The sequence below is a fragment of the Electrona antarctica genome (genome assembly GCF_951216825.1).
Source record: "Electrona antarctica genome assembly, chromosome: 20".
Taxonomy (NCBI): Eukaryota; Metazoa; Chordata; class Actinopteri; order Myctophiformes; family Myctophidae; genus Electrona; species Electrona antarctica.
In genome coordinates, this window is record NC_136801.1 from 34795757 (window position 1) to 34809923 (window position 14167).

Consider the following 14167-nt stretch of genomic DNA (forward strand, 5'->3'; position numbering starts at 1 on the left):
GTCATTATATCGTTGTGGCTTTACACTAAACGATTGGTCACCGATTAGGCATCACGCACTGCAAGAGTTCACCAAGATGCGATCCAGACCCGGTACATAATAGGCTACATCATTTGTTTTTTATTCCAATTCATTTTGACATCTCACGCACGTGCATAGGATATCGTGATACAAGCACGAGACCGACACAGATGCCTCTCTCTCTGATCCGTGCATGCCACACACACAGGAATAGCCAGGCTACACGGCGAAATGTTTGTGACAGGCAGCGTGTGGCTACGGGGCTGCAGCGAGACATGACGTTAAATCTTGATTTTCATGAAATAACTCTCCGTCTCTCTCCGCACGCACACACACATACACACACGCACACACACACACACAGAGAGAGAGAGAGCGCACAAGGTCCAAAAGTTTGCCGCTGGGGCAAGCTTTTCCGGGAATCTGGCCGACAGGGCAATCTGCCGCGTGGGTGGAGCTTCATTTCCATCCACCAGCTGTCTAAAAAAACGGAAATGACGCAAGACACAGCTTCTTCTGTCCGCGCATGGAATCTAAAGTGTGCTCAGACCCAGACAGTGTCAGTGAGCACAGCTGTCCTGTGCTCTCATTGGCTGTAATACAGGACTTCTCTGGACGCGATCGCCACCCATTTCATACTGTACGATGTCCAGTCGACGACAGAGCCAAATATCAACCCTGCTTGATATTCAGAACCGGTCGGGAAGGCGTGGGCGAGCGCTTTTATCGGCGCTATATCTTCTCGCAGAGCCTTTCACACACAGCGAGCAAAACCTCGGCGATCAAAGCCCGATCTTGCGTCAGATCGGGAGTTTTGTCGGCGAGCGCCAAAAATGGTCCCCGACAGCATAATCGGAGCAAATATCATGCAGTGTGTACGATAAGTTGGGCTGGGACCTTGAACTCTAGTAAGTTGGGCTGGGACCTTGAACTCTAGTAAATGGGGCCAATTAAGACCTTGAACTCTAGTAAGTTGGGCTGGGACCTTGAACTCTAGTAAATTTGTGTGTTTTGGTTCACACCTGAGGCGAGCTTCAAAGGTCATTACACACTGGCGAATTAGCGACGCGATTTATTCGTGCGAATAATTCGCCTTTTTTTTTTTAAACCAATTGAAGTCAATGCAAGCTTCCACATCAGTGGCGAATGTGCGAAAATGCGACCGTTTTCGCTCTTTATTTGTTCGCTCCGGTGTCGAATTTTGCAGACATTCGCAGGCGAACTGCAACACCTCTGACCAATCAGAATGCAGCCCAAACTGCGTTGCTGTGTATAAACAGCGGCGTACCGTACAATAGCTGTCAACAGAGCAGCAGCCGGTCCGGCTACGCAGGTCGGGATAGCACAGCAGCACACACTGTGTACCCCTCCTAGGCTCCTACAACTCTGTTGGGTGTGTGCGTGCGTGCGTGTGTGTGTGTGTGTGTGTGTGTGTGTGTGGACATGGCACATGGGTGTGCTAACAGCAGCGAGCAACGGCCAATGCTGCACATGTGTCTTGACACAGCTGTACTTGACAAAACAATTGATTTGATTGGTCTATTTTTTATGGTGGGACCATGGCAGCCATTTTCCAAAATGGCCTCCACCTGCTGTTATTTTACAAATTCAGGTTCTAGACCACCTAGGCTCTTCATTCTGGTACAGTGCAGCAGATAACCAAAACAATCGTTCAGTTTGTAATAAAAGCATGACATTTGGTACACATATAGCCAAAGGCATCCCAAAAATAATTGGATGTGGAGGCATCATGGATTTTCAACATGGCACCCATGGCAGCCATTTTTCTTATGAATGATGGATATAATATGATATTTCAGACTCATTTACCATATAGTATTTGGTAAGTGTCTTTTGCACAATTGAAAATTGTCATTGAATATTCAAGATGGCTGCCATTTTTCAAGATGGCAGCCATCACTTGTATGATTGTCTGATATGGGTGATCTCGGTGTCAAATCAGTAATTTTTGAACTTTGGAATTGGCCAGAAGCTTCCTTCTACCTCACAACTGAATATCAACAGGGCATGTGTATAAGCTCAGAAGCCCATACAGCCCACGCAGTCTTTTTCCCGTGGCCAACATGCTTGACACAGTGTCACAACCTGTCAATGCATGGAACACTGGTAGTTTGTGTGCTTTCTCCTGCCATAGCCCTGCTGCAATGTAATGGGCTGCTAAGTATCGGAAATTGCTTATGGTGCTGACTATATGTTCATGACTATGGCGCTATCTCTACAGTAATGACTATGTTGCTGACTCTATGGTATACTGACTATGGTGCTGACTCTGGTGACTCTATGGTATACTGACTATGGTGACTCTATGGTATACTGACTATGGTGCTGACTCATATGGTACTGACTCTGGTACTGACTATATGGTAAGGAGTCAAGGACTATAGTGCTGACTCTATGGTACTGACTATGGTGCCGACTATGGTACTGACTCTATGGTATAAGTGGTGCATGTATATTGCGCCTTTATCCAAGACGTTTTACAGAGATTGTGCTACATTCACCTGTTCACACACACATTCATACACCAATGCCGGAGGACTCCATGCAAGAACCTGCTCACCGGGAGCAATTTGCGGTTCGGTGTCTTGCTCAAGGACACTTCGACATTGACTTTTGGGGGAGCCGGGGATCGAACTCGGGACCTTCCACTTTCCAAATGGACACTCTACCTCCTGAGCCATCTGCTGCCCCTATGGTGCTGATATATGGGTCGTCACACTGTATCAAGCTTTGATGGCCATGTGGGAAAAAGACTGTGGGCTGTATGGGCTGTGTTTCCTGAGATTATACATGTCCTGTTGGAACTGTCGTCAGGCTCAAATGACATAGCACATAATGGCTGTTCACTGCTCCTAGTTGTTATGTAGAGGACGAATCTCACCTATGTGCATACTATATATCACAGCACTCTATCTTTAATGAGTCTTATGAGATAGAAGGAAGCTTCTTAGAAATTCTAAAGTTCCTAATTCAAAATTTGCATCAACAAAAATGTATAATTCGACACAGAGATCATCCATAACTAACCAGTCAGAAAAGATGGCGGCCATTTTGAATTTTCAAAGAAGAATTATCCCAAAAACACATTACCAAGTACGTATGGCAAATAAATTCAACAAATTGTGTCTGCAATATCATATTACATCCATAACTCATTCAAAAACGGTTATTGCTGGTGGCCATTTTGAAAAAATGGCTGCCATTGGTGCCATGTTGAAAATTCATGATGCCTCCACATCCAAATCTTTTGGGAATGCCTTTGGCTACAAGTGTACCAAATGTCATGCTTTTATCACAAACTGAACAATTCCTTTATATATATTGGAGCTAAGCAGCTGGACTGGTACTATTTAGATTTGTCCTGTGACCATTGGAGCCATTTTTCAAAATGGCCGCCACCTGTTATTTTACAATAACTCAAGTTGTAGACCAACTAGGATCTTGATTCTGGTGACTAATCATACATTTTCAATGATGAGGAATTCAGTGGTATTATTTAGATTTGTCCTGTGACCATGGCAGCCATTTTTCAAAATGGCCGCCATCTGCTGTTATTTCACCAATAACTCACACTTCGTCTGCCACATGGGGGGCAGCGGACTGACCTCATGCTTCCTTCTATGCATGAGGAGTCCAAGCTGCTTCTTTTCACATGACAGGGGAGAGTTTCCCCGGCCGGACGTAGCGCGTGGAAGGAACACGTTATTCCGACCAGTTCCTTTCCCCTCCACCAGGCGCTCTGGCTAGCCATGGGGAGGTACAGTAGTTTAGAGACCAGGATTACGGCATGTTTTTGTGTTTTTGTGAGGGCTGTAAACAGCTCCATACAATCAGGCGTCTTTCCTGACTCACTGAAGACGGCTGTAGTTAAGCCACTACTTAAGAAAAATAACCTTGATCCCTCTGTGTTGGGAAATTACAGACCAATTTCCAATCTCCCTTTTCTGGGCAAGGTAATAGAAAAAATCATCTTTCTCCAACTAGACATTTTTCTGCAGAACAATAATATACATAATACATTTCAATCCGGTTTCAGAAAAGGGCACAGCACTGAAACGGCACTTGTAAAAGTAATCAATGATCTCAGGGTATCCGCCGACAAGAAACATGTGTCCGTTCTACTACTCCTGGACTTAACGGCCGCTTTCGATACAATTGATCACTCAATGTCTCGAGCACTTGATAGGCCTCTCAGGCACGGCCTTATCCTGGTTCTCCTCATACTTATCAGGAAGAAGCTATTTTGTCAGCCTAGCCGACTTTGTATCGGACACGCACAATATTGATTCCGGTATTCCACAGGGCTCAATCCTTGGTACTCTATTGTTCTCCCTCTATATATTGCCGCTGGGAGAACTCATTAGCGCCCTCGGAGTGAATTACCACTTCTATGCGGACGATACGCAGCTGTATCTTTCCGTAGCCCCTGATGACCCCTCTGCCCTTGACCCACTGCTATCCTGTCTGTCCAACATTAAATGCTGGATGAGTGAGAACTTTCTCCAACTGAACGAGGATAAGACAGAAGTTCTTATAATTGGCTCTAATGAGCAAAAATAATTGATAAAAAATAAACTCGGTAACCTAAATGTAGGAAGTAAGTCGACAGTAAAGAACCTAGGGGTTATTATCGATTCAGATCTGAATTTTAATGCGCACATTAATCAAGCTACCAAGACAGCTTTCTTTCATCTTCGAAACATCGCACGTATAAGAGCATATGTATCTTTAGATGATGCTAAAACATTGGTCCATGCTTTTGTATTTTCTCGATTAGATTATTGTAATGCCCTCCTCTCAGGCCTGCCAAAGAAATCGACGGATAGACTCCAACTTGTTCAAAATGCGGCTGCTAGAGTGTTAACTAGAACTAAAAGGAGAGAACACATTACTCCAGTTCTAACATCACTGCATTGGCTCCCAGTGGTTTTTAGAATAGATTTTAAAATTCTTTTACTCGTTTATAAATCCCTAAATGGTCTTGCACCTTCGTACCTCCGTGACTGCCTTCCTAGATATGTCCCTAACCGCCCCCTCAGGTCCTCCACTGCTGGCCTGCTTGAAGTGCCTAGGAAGATGTGCACAAAAAGATATGGTGAGGCAGCTTTTTGCTTCTACGGCCCAACGGCCTGGAATAAATTACCATTCCAGCTCAGACACGCACCCTCTGTAGACATTTTTAAATCTCAACTCAAGACTCACCTCTTCACTCTTGCTTTTAATTGAGTTTTAATATCTGCGTTCCTACTCTGTCCTGACTGATTTGCTGCATGTTGTGTTTTTATTTATTTTTTCTCTATGTTTTTATACTTTTATTTTGTTCTTTGCCATTGTTCTATCATTTTAACTACTTGACTACTACTACTACTTCTATTTTTGTGTCCTGCCCTGTGAAGCACTTTGAGCTGCATTTATGTATGAAAGGTGCTATACAAATAAAGTTTATTATATTATTATTATTACCTGTGAGGGTACCTACCCTAGGGGACACGGGGAGAACATGTGAGGGTACCTACCCTAGGGGACACGGGGAGTACATGTGAGGGTACCTGCCCTATGGGACACGGGGAGAACATGTGAGGGTATCTACCATAGGGGACACGGGGAGAACATGTGAGGGTACCTACCCTAGGGGACACGGGGAGAACATGTGAGGGTACCTACCCTAGGGGACACGGGGAGAACATGTGAGGGTACCTACCCTAGGAGACACGGGGAGAACATGTGAGGGTACCTACCCTAGGGGACACGGGGAGAACATGTGAGGGTACCTACCCTAGGGGACACGGGGAGTACATGTGAGGGTACCTACCCTATGGGACACGGGGAGAACATGTGAGGGTATCTACCATATGGGACACAGGGAGAACATGTGAGGGTACCTACCCTAGGGGACACGGGGAGAACATGTGAGGGTACCTACCCTAGGGGACACGGGGAGAACATGCAAACTCCACGGTGCTCCCGCTTCGAATGGGATCAGTGTATTGAAACGGGGAAAATCAGGTGCAATCAGGCCTTTCAATAGACTGAGTAGACGTCTACCCGTCTACTCAGGTGCTCAGTAGGTTGATTCCTTCCTATTGTGTAGGTTGATCTGTGCAGTTTAATGCATCGCATGCAGCTACTGGAGCTCAGTAGGTGATCATTCCTTTCAATGCAGCCGTGGTGTCTACCGCGTCGAACATCGAACATGCACTGCTCCCGTGCTTGCGGTTATGTTTAGGTTAGGATTAGAGATAGGGATAGTAATTTCGGAACAAGGAACCTTCTGACTAACGACACGGCACCGCTCCAGTAGCTGCATGCGATGCATTAAACTGCACAGATCAACCTACACAATAGGAAGGAATCAACCTACTGAGCACCTGAGTAGACGGGTAGACGTCTACTCAGTCTATTGAAAGGCCTGATTGCACCTGATTTTCCCCGTTTCAATACACTGATCCCATTCGAAGCGGGTGCACACAGAAAGGCCCTTTCGCCAACCCCGCCACAGGTATGGGCACTGATGACGGGTGCATACTTAGTTTAGACAGTTTTTGGTTTAGACTAGTCATTGGTTAGACCAGTCATTAGTCCTACAACTACAACCTATCTCAAACCCTCACCCTAAACCTAACCTCCCACGGGGCAGCACACCTAAACCTAACCTTAACCCATGTCTAACCAATGACTAGTCTAAACTAAGTATGCACCCCCTGATGACGCGGAGGAGGGAACACACCCCCAGTGCCCACAGCGTCCCCAGCGGGAATTGAACCCAGGACCTTCTAGCTGTGAGGCGACAGCACTACCGACTGTGCCACCGTGACCCCAGGAGGTGGGCTTTCTGACCTTTGACTCATCCCTTTAGGCACAGTGTTTGACTTCACTGGCATAAGTGTCGAGGGAACGGTCACCACAGCGTAATATAACTCTACCTACTTTGAGTAGGACTCTTTTCCGGTCAACTGGCTTGTCAAGGTAGAGCACCTCAGCAGTGGTGTTCACCTCATACATTTTACCTACTCACCAATACAAAGGCGGCTTGTGTTATTAGAAAGCCTACTTTCCTTATAGTGGATGCACTCTGAGCCCCCCACCACACACGTATAAAATGCACTTTTTGGCCAGAAAGGGAAAAATCTTGTCTATGAGATTTTTTCTTGGCAATATCGGTGGAGGGCACAGTGGCCTTTCTGTCCAAAAAGTGTAATTCATACTTGTGGTGGGGGGCTCAGAGTGTATCCACTAAGGAAAGTAATCTTTCTAATAGCACAAGCCGCCTTTGCATTGGTGAGTTGGTCAAACTTTCTTTATATTTCTGCAACAGAGGAGAGGCTGAGGCTGGTCTGCAGTTCATGTGAGGGCAGGAAGACAACAGTCCCATAGCCTTAATGCAACGGCTTCAAAGGACATTAGGGCTATGGACCTGAGTTAAGTATATTAGATACTTAGGTATTGGCCTGTTACGGGTCTCAGGGCTGCTGAGTACCTCATTAACAAAACTGAACTTGAATAAACAGCGTAAATGGAGCCCTTAACAGCGTTAAGGGTTGGGAGAGGGTTGCGGTTAGGTTTAGGTGTGCTGTCCCGTGGGAGGTTAGGTTAGGGTGAGGGTTTGAGATAATTAACATCGGTAGACAACTTGACTGCGTGTGCGTGCGTTTGTTTTGATTTGTGAGTTCTCTTGGCACAGTACCATGGGTGTGTACGCATAACAAAACCATGATGCTTCTATGCAACGATTGGTATGAAAAACATCATTGAAGCTGAGAAGGGCCATGCCAGTGTCGGCTATGGGGATTAATGTGGTTGACACGCACTGTAGGAGGAGAAGATGAGTTCAGATATGTACCAGTGCCACTGTCTGCTATTTCGTTTAAAGCTGCATTACACCTCAAGCAGACTGTAATTATGAAACCTTTTAATTAATTGTCTGGTTTGGGTGTTATTTTGTTCATAAAGTGCATGCTATTCTTGTGTGATCCTCAACACAGGATTTGATATATCCAGACTAACATTATTAGTATTGCCTTCACCACCAATAACCATGATAGTACAGCAGCTATCTGCACCCGGGGGCATCACTATGCCAGCTTGTGAATGTGATCGACATTTGCATTAATGTTTTATTTTTGCCACGGACATGCAAAACAAGTGATCAATGATATTACCAGAACACAAATGTATAGCCTACAGTACTAATAGACTCTTGACGTGTCATATATTGTCTACTCTATTCCACTGCGCTACACATTTTAAAATAAGTCACTTATCAAAACTTATTTTTGGGGAAAAGACGATCTACAAGCTCACAACACATTACGGCATGTTGTGACCTTGTAGATCAGCAATTGTCCTTTCTTATCCACTGTATACTGGCAGGTGGCCATCCTGAGACAGGCATTATATGTGGCATAATGCATGGTCCAAGTATATTCCATGTTTGGGATTTCAATAAAATGGTCTTATACAGTAAGTACAGTTGCAGTCCGAGAAAGGGACACTTAGCTGCAAAGGTGAATGGGTGTGCAGTATACTTCATATTAGATTATTGCAGATGGCCTTTCAGAGGACAGTGTTACTTGGGGACATGAGGAGACAGGAAGTTGTACAAGCTAAACTCATTTTGTGTTTGTCAACGTAGCTTAAATAGTTGGTGTCAGTCCATTAAGTGATTAAGGTGTGGTACTGTACTCTATGTTGATGAGAACACAATGCAATGGAAACGTACCTGAGATTCAAAACAGATAATTAAGTACATGATGAGTGATTCATGAAGGCCATGTCAGGATTTAAAGGAATGCAGTGTCACAATAGTAGTTTGATTTATAGGGTGCCCAACCTTGATCAGAGCTGAGGAGGAGGTCTGTGGATCAGGGAGAAAAACCGTGTCATAGAACTTAAATTAATTGAAAAATTATGTTCATTTGAAGAGTCAGAACTGTATTTGGTAGTCAAAGTTAAATCCAACATTGACCACTTTATTTTTTTATTTTATTTTATTTTATTTTATTTTATTTTATTTTATTTTATTTTATTTTATTTTATTTATTTATTTATTTATTTATTTATTTATTTATTTATTTATTTATTTATTTATTTATTTATTTTATTTTATTTTATTTTATTTTATTTTATTTTATTTTATTTTATTTTATTTTATTTTATTTTATTTTATTTTATTTTATTTTATTTTATTTTATTTTATTTTATTTTATTTTATTTTATTTTATTTTTTTATTGGTAGGCTATCTGTCTTGAGAAGCAGGAAGTGATAGATAGATAGATAGATAGATAGATAGATAGATAGATAGATAGATTTTACACAAGTAAGACGCGGGAAGCGTGACAGCGTGACACACAGACAAACAGACCCTATTCTAGCCTTCACATGCACGCACGCACTAGGCTATACTAGGCTGGATCTGGCTGGGGAAGGCTAGAATAGGGTGTACTACGCTGTACTGGACTCTAATAGGCTGTACTAGGCTCTTGTCAGCCCTGTAGGGGGGGATTTGTGGCTGTACTAGGCTATACTAGGCTGGATTGGGCTGGAATAGGCTAGAATAAGGTGTACTAGGCTGTACGGCTCTTGTCAGCCCTGTAGTTCCTCGCACTTGGGAATAACCACTGCGTACACGGGCAATAGTTTTTACAGGTTTGTTATGTTTTGTCTTGTTTTGCTTTTGTTTGTTCTTTGTTTTTCTGTTGTATTTTCATACTTTATAGCTTTTTTGAATATTAAAAGGGCAGGCATTATAAGCTGAGGCTTCTGCCAACACTCCCTTTTGGTCAACAAAAAACCGAATACATTGTATAAGGTGTGTTTATTTTAAATGACCAATAAACTTGAACATATACATACATACATACATACATACATACATACATACATACATACATACATACATACATACATACATACATACATACATATACACGTGTACATACATCCATACACACAAACTGAAATTAGGAAAAACACTTGACATATAGATGTGTTTTTAAAAGCGGGCACTGTCTCCGCTTGCCTAAGAGTAAAGAGAGCCTACTGTCAGCTGTCCAGCAGTCCAAATATTATTAAATTAAATTTCAGAATGGTAGACCTGAGGCCTACCATACCAGGCCTCAAGCCTGAGGCCTGAGGCCTATACCAGGCCTGAGGCCTACCATTGCGTGGCACATCTATGCACAAAATGTCTATGTTCACTAGTTGGAATGAACACACATTGTGGAAGGTTTAAAGATTTTATTGAATGAAAGAATGGAATGATGAGGAGGAGAGTGGGGGGAGCGGGGCGTGGGTTCCGGGGGGGTCGCCGACCCTGGAGTCTTTGGGGAGGGGGTCGTGTGGCGGTCAGCCCGCGGTACACGTCAAGGCGTGATCCCCCCGTGGGAACTCTGAGGAAGGGAGGAGGTGAGGAGAGAGGGAGGAGGAGATGGAGCAGTGGAGATGCTGCTGGTCCTGAGGTGGTGATGGGGATGGAGGTGGGATACGAAAAGCATAGAGGATGCTGGGATGTATTGGGCGGGTATAAGTAGGCTCAGGTAGATTGGCGTGGAGGGCGGAGATTGGCGTGAAGGTGTGGTCAAGGTGTGTTCCTCCGCCTCCTGAACATCTGTTGTTCCAACTCCATTTCATTAGTTGGAATGAACACACATTGTGGAAGGTTTAAAGATTTTATTGAATGAAAGAATGGAATGATGAGGAGGAGAGTGGGGGGAGCGGGGCGTGGGTTCCGGGGGGGTCGCCGACCCTGGAGTCTTTGGGGAGGGAGTTGTGGGCCTGTCTGATGTCGTGGAGGGAGGAGCGGATGTAGGTCAGGTAGGCTTGGGAGGACCATCTGCCGACCAGGCGGACGGTGTGGTCCTGGAGGCCTCGGCTGGCGGCGGTGGAGGCGGCGCCGATGCGGAAGGAGTGGCCGGAGAAGTTTTCCGACGGGTAGCCTGAGGTGGTGAGGATTTGACTCACCATAAGTCATGGGATTGAGGATTTGACTCCCAAGTCATGGGATTGTAGATCCCATGACTTACCTCTAAGTGGAGCCTCTGTAACACTCTGTTTGTGTGTATATGTGTGTGTGTATGTGTTTCAGAGCCCATGGGGGCGTCCCGTGTAGACCCCCAGCTGCTCTCTGACTGATGTGATGAGTGAAGAGCTCGCCAAGCAACTGGACGATGAGAACTACGACCTGGAAGCACTGTCTAAGTAAGACGCCATTATAGAATGTTCTTATGTTGATCATACTGATCACTGAATGTCATCCATCCATCTTAAACCGATTATCCGTAGTCGGGTCGCGGGGGCAACAGCTCCACCAGTGTTCCAGACGTCCCTCTCCAGAGCAACATTAGTAACTTCCTGGGGGATCCTGAGGCGTTCCAAGGCCAACGAAGATTGCTCGGTAGACAGAGAGCTTTGCTTTCTGGCTCAGCTATCTTTTCGTCACAACAGTGCGGTACAGCGACTGCAATACTGCCCCTGCCGCTCCGATTCCCCCGGCTGATCTCCTTCTCTGTCCTCTCCTCACTCGTGAACAAGACCCTTGGATGCCTTTGATCAATCTGCAATCATTTTGACGATGCATGCGCACTGGCACACCACTTATGTGCGGGCCTGTGTATAACATATGACCCTCTCCTCTCTCCCCCCCCCCCCCCCCCCTCCTCTCCTCTCTCCTCCCCCCTCCCCTCCTCTCCTCAGTACCAGTGTAGACGTGTTGTTGTCGTGCGACACAGAACCAGAGACGGACAGTGACCTCATGATGGCCCAGATGATGCAGATGGAGTTTGACCACGAGTTCGATACCCAGCTGCGTCTGGAGGAGAAGAAGCTTAACGGAGACAGCAAGGGTGAGGACGGGGGGGACGGGGGGCGTGTCCAAGCAGACCATAGTTAAACGGCTGGTGAGGAGCGCCAGTCATGTGATCTTGACAGACCCGATAACTTACGACCCGATGCTGATTTATTTTTCTACTTCTAACCGATAAAATCTATTATTGAAATTTATTTATTTATTTATTTATTTATTTATTTATTTATTTATTTTATTTTATTTTATTTTATTTTATTTTATTTTATTTTATTTTATTTTATTTTATTTTATTTTATTTTATTTTATTTTATTTTATTTTATTTTATTTTATTTTATTTTATTTTATTTTATTTTATTTTATTTTATTTTATTTTATTTTTTTATTGGTAGGCTATCTGTCTTGAGAAGCAGGAAGTGATAGATAGATAGATAGATAGATAGATAGATAGATAGATAGATAGATAGATAGATTTTACACAAGTAAGACGCGGGAAGCGTGACAGCGTGACACACAGACAAACAGACCCTATTCTAGCCTTCACATGCACGCACGCACTAGGCTATACTAGGCTGGATCTGGCTGGGGAAGGCTAGAATAGGGTGTACTACGCTGTACTGGACTCTAATAGGCTGTACTAGGCTCTTGTCAGCCCTGTAGGGGGGGATTTGTGGCTGTACTAGGCTATACTAGGCTGGATTGGGCTGGAATAGGCTAGAATAAGGTGTACTAGGCTGTACGGCTCTTGTCAGCCCTGTAGTTCCTCGCACTTGGGAATAACCACTGCGTACACGGGCAATAGTTTTTACAGGTTTGTTATGTTTTGTCTTGTTTTGCTTTTGTTTGTTCTTTGTTTTTCTGTTGTATTTTCATACTTTATAGCTTTTTTGAATATTAAAAGGGCAGGCATTATAAGCTGAGGCTTCTGCCAACACTCCCTTTTGGTCAACAAAAAACCGAATACATTGTATAAGGTGTGTTTATTTTAAATGACCAATAAACTTGAACATATACATACATACATACATACATACATACATACATACATACATACATACATACATACATACATACATACATACATACATACATACATACATATACACGTGTACATACATCCATACACACAAACTGAAATTAGGAAAAACACTTGACATATAGATGTGTTTTTAAAAGCGGGCACTGTCTCCGCTTGCCTAAGAGTAAAGAGAGCCTACTGTCAGCTGTCCAGCAGTCCAAATATTATTAAATTAAATTTCAGAATGGTAGACCTGAGGCCTACCATACCAGGCCTCAAGCCTGAGGCCTGAGGCCTATACCAGGCCTGAGGCCTACCATTGCGTGGCACATCTATGCACAAAATGTCTATGTTCACTAGTTGGAATGAACACACATTGTGGAAGGTTTAAAGATTTTATTGAATGAAAGAATGGAATGATGAGGAGGAGAGTGGGGGGAGCGGGGCGTGGGTTCCGGGGGGGTCGCCGACCCTGGAGTCTTTGGGGAGGGGGTCGTGTGGCGGTCAGCCCGCGGTACACGTCAAGGCGTGATCCCCCCGTGGGAACTCTGAGGAAGGGAGGAGGTGAGGAGAGAGGGAGGAGGAGATGGAGCAGTGGAGATGCTGCTGGTCCTGAGGTGGTGATGGGGATGGAGGTGGGATACGAAAAGCATAGAGGATGCTGGGATGTATTGGGCGGGTATAAGTAGGCTCAGGTAGATTGGCGTGGAGGGCGGAGATTGGCGTGAAGGTGTGGTCAAGGTGTGTTCCTCCGCCTCCTGAACATCTGTTGTTCCAACTCCATTTCATTAGTTGGAATGAACACACATTGTGGAAGGTTTAAAGATTTTATTGAATGAAAGAATGGAATGATGAGGAGGAGAGTGGGGGGAGCGGGGCGTGGGTTCCGGGGGGGTCGCCGACCCTGGAGTCTTTGGGGAGGGAGTTGTGGGCCTGTCTGATGTCGTGGAGGGAGGAGCGGATGTAGGTCAGGTAGGCTTGGGAGGACCATCTGCCGACCAGGCGGACGGTGTGGTCCTGGAGGCCTCGGCTGGCGGCGGTGGAGGCGGCGCCGATGCGGAAGGAGTGGCCGGAGAAGTTTTCCGACGGGTAGCCTGAGGTGGTGAGGATTTGGCGGAGGTGGAGGAGGAACCAGCAGCGGGTGAAAATATACAAATGTTACATGTTTGTAATCATATATGTATCGTAATCGAAATCGCGATTTTTGGATTTGGACGATGACAAAAAAAGAAAATCGAAAATCGTTTTTCCCTTTAACTAGGGCATTTACGGTAAATCTCTCTCGCACTCGCCTGCAGGCTGCCG